The sequence below is a fragment of the Zingiber officinale genome, chromosome 10A (assembly GCF_018446385.1).
Source record: "Zingiber officinale cultivar Zhangliang chromosome 10A, Zo_v1.1, whole genome shotgun sequence".
In the NCBI taxonomy this organism is placed as follows: domain Eukaryota; kingdom Viridiplantae; phylum Streptophyta; class Magnoliopsida; order Zingiberales; family Zingiberaceae; genus Zingiber; species Zingiber officinale.
The window spans coordinates 63,206,892-63,210,012 of NC_056004.1; positions in this window are offsets into that span (position 1 = coordinate 63,206,892).

The following is a 3,121-nucleotide window of genomic DNA, read 5'->3' on the forward strand; positions in this document are numbered from 1 at the left end:
CGGATGCGGATCCGTGGCTTTGCTCGGACTCGGCCTTTGACTCGCTCTCGCTCTCGATGATCTGGTCCCTGGCCATCAGTGCGAGTAGACTCGTCTGATCGAGTTCGTCGTCGTCGTCATCCGAGGAAGATTCGTCCCACGTTGCCTTTAGGGCCTTCTTTCTTCTTTGCTTCTTGGCTTCCTTTTGGTTGGGGCAGTTTGCTTTGATGTGCCCCTTCTGGTTACACCCGTAGCAGGTGACTTCAAACTTTACCTTCGAGTTCGGTTGGGCCTCCTTGGATTGAACTGCCTTCTTCAGATCTTTCTTGTTGAAGCCCTTCTTCTTCTTGTAGAGCTTCTTCACGAGATTCACTAGTTCTTCTGATTCTGATTCAATTTTTCGCCGTACTCTTGATTCCCGTGTTCGACTCGTACCTGCAACCAAAGTAATACCCTTCTCGGATGGCTGTGCATTAGTTTGTTCATGAAGTTCAAATTCACTAAACAATTCATCTAATTTTAAAGAAGATAAATCCTTGGAGACTTTGTAGGCATCTACCATCGATGCCCACAATGTACTCCTAGGAAACGAGTTAAGAGCATACCTTATAATGTCCCTATTTTCTACCTTCTGCCCGATTCCATGAAGAGAATTCAGAATATCTTGAATTCTAGCGTGTAACGAACTTGCCGTCTCGCATTCCTGCATTTTTAAATTGTATAGTTTATTAAGTAACAAATCACGCTTACTTACCTTGGTTTCCGAGGTGCCTTCGTGAAGTTCAAGCAGTTTCTCCCACAGCTCCTTTGCGGAAGAGAACGGACCGACTCTGTTGAGCTCTTCCTTGGTAAGACCGCACTGGATGGTGCAGGTAGCTTTGGCGTCGGCTTCCACCTTTTTGATAAAGGATGGCTCCCAGTTCTCACAGGATGCATTTGACTATCATCCAGGTGTCGAACTGGATCTTCAGATATATCTCCATTCGCCCCTTCCAATATCCGAAGTCTTCTCCGGAAAATAGTGGGGGACGAACAGTGCTATATCCTTCTTGTTGGGCCATTTAGATCTAAAAAAAACATAAACAAGAAGATCTATTCCAAGACTGAGTCTTGGATTAGTAGTGCGGGATGAAGAAGAAAAAATAACGAGCCCAAGTGGTATTGACCAACATTAAGCAACACCGATTTGAAAAGAATTAGAAATTTAGCTAATTAGCTAATTTCTAATTGACTCCGAAAGAAAAATAAACAAAAATACCACGAAAAAAAACTGTTTTGAATGGTGGTTGCACCAATTCAAAAACAACCCCGCTCTGATACCAATTGTTGGATCGAGACGCGCTAGAGGGGGGGTGAATAGCGCTCGTGGCTATTTCGTTCGTATCGGAATCGTAAAACTATCGGAGTAATTAAATCGTCGTTCAGAAATTAATGCAGCGGAAATAAAATAGAGAAACACACATAGAAGAACACGGAGGATTTACTTCGTTCGGAGCCTAAGGCGACTCCTACTCGAAGGCCCGCAATCCTTGATCGCTTCTGGTGAGTAACAACTATAAGATCGTAAATTTACAAAAGATGATTTACAAGAAATGCAATAAATAAATTATACCGACAATAGGAAATTCTAAATTGAAGGTTCGGGTCGTCGTCGTCAAGTTGCAGCACTTCGAGATGAGTTCGTTAGCAGCTGAATGCAGAAGGAAGACTTGGAATTTGTTTTTAATACAAGCTGCTGGTCGAACCCCCTTTATAAATAGTGTTCAAGGCGCCTTGAATGCTACCCAAGGCGCCTTGAATAGGCCGAGTCAGCCGCGGAGATAAGGAGAGAGGTGCCTCAAGCTTCCATGAGGGCGCCTCCAATGTTGCTTCCAGCGCAGCTTCTGCCTTGCACCCGAGGCGCCTCCAAGCTCCATGAAGGCGCCTCGGACACTGTTCATCCAAGGCTTTAGGTTGCTCCTTTGCTCCTGCAAGATACGTTAGTCCCAAACACTATCCTGCAACACAAAGTTAGCACAATAAACATGATAAATGAAGTATAGACAGTCTCGATGATCAAAAACCCTAGGTCGACTGATGCCACTGCTACAGGAACGTGTCCTCCTACTCCCCGGGAGAGATTACGATGCCGGTTCGATCCTCCGGATCCGGACTTTGCTCGACACTCGAGGCTCCGGACTTTCTGCTGGACTTCCGCTTCCCGGCCCAGTTCGCGACACGGGACTTTCCATCTAGGGTTACCACCCCCTAGGACTTTTGCCTGAAGCCATCGACCTGCCAAGACTTTCCGCATAGGGTTACCACTCCCTATGACCTAGGGTTACCACCCCCTAGGGATTTTCCTTTGTCTAACCGCAGCTAGGACTTTCCTGAAATCCTCAAGCAGACTTGTTAGATTACAAAACACCTTAACTTTGAATCCTTTGCCATTATCAAAACACGAGTTCGATCGTCGGATGCTTCCCGCACCAACATATAAAAGAGGGGGTTGGGGTGCCTTCATGACACACAACTTTATTATTCTTCTCCCTCTTTTCTTCCTTGGTGTGGCCGGCCCCTTCAAGATCTCTCTTCTCCTTGTTGTGGCCGAATCTCTTCTTCCTCTTGGAGATCAAGTGGTGGCCGGTTTTCTAGCTTGGAGAAGAAGGAGAGAAAGCTTTCATCCCTTGGAGCATTGGTGGTGGTTTCTCTTCTTCCTTGGAGGTGCACTTGGTTTGGCCGAATCTTGCAAGGAGGAGAAGAAGGTGCTTTGGTGGTTTCTCATCTCGGAAGATCGTTGCCCACACAACGTCCGAGGTTAGAAGAGGAATACGGTAGAAGACCTAGAGGTTTTTGCTTGCAAAAGAAAAGGTATACTAGTATTTTATTTCCGCATCATACTAGTTTCATCTTCATGTAAAAAAATACCAAATACAAGAGGCATGCGATTCTAGTATTTCGAATTTATTTTCAATGTTGTGTTCTTTGTTTTTCTTTTCCTTGTGATTTGATTGTTCTTTTCGGTTGACCTAAAGTTATTTAAGGAAATTAAATATTAGCTTTCCTTAAAAGGCTTTGTCTAGGCGGTGGTGGTTGTTCCCATATCCAAGAAGGTCATGTGCCTCGCCATGCAGTCCTGGAAGCCAATTTTGGAAATTAATAT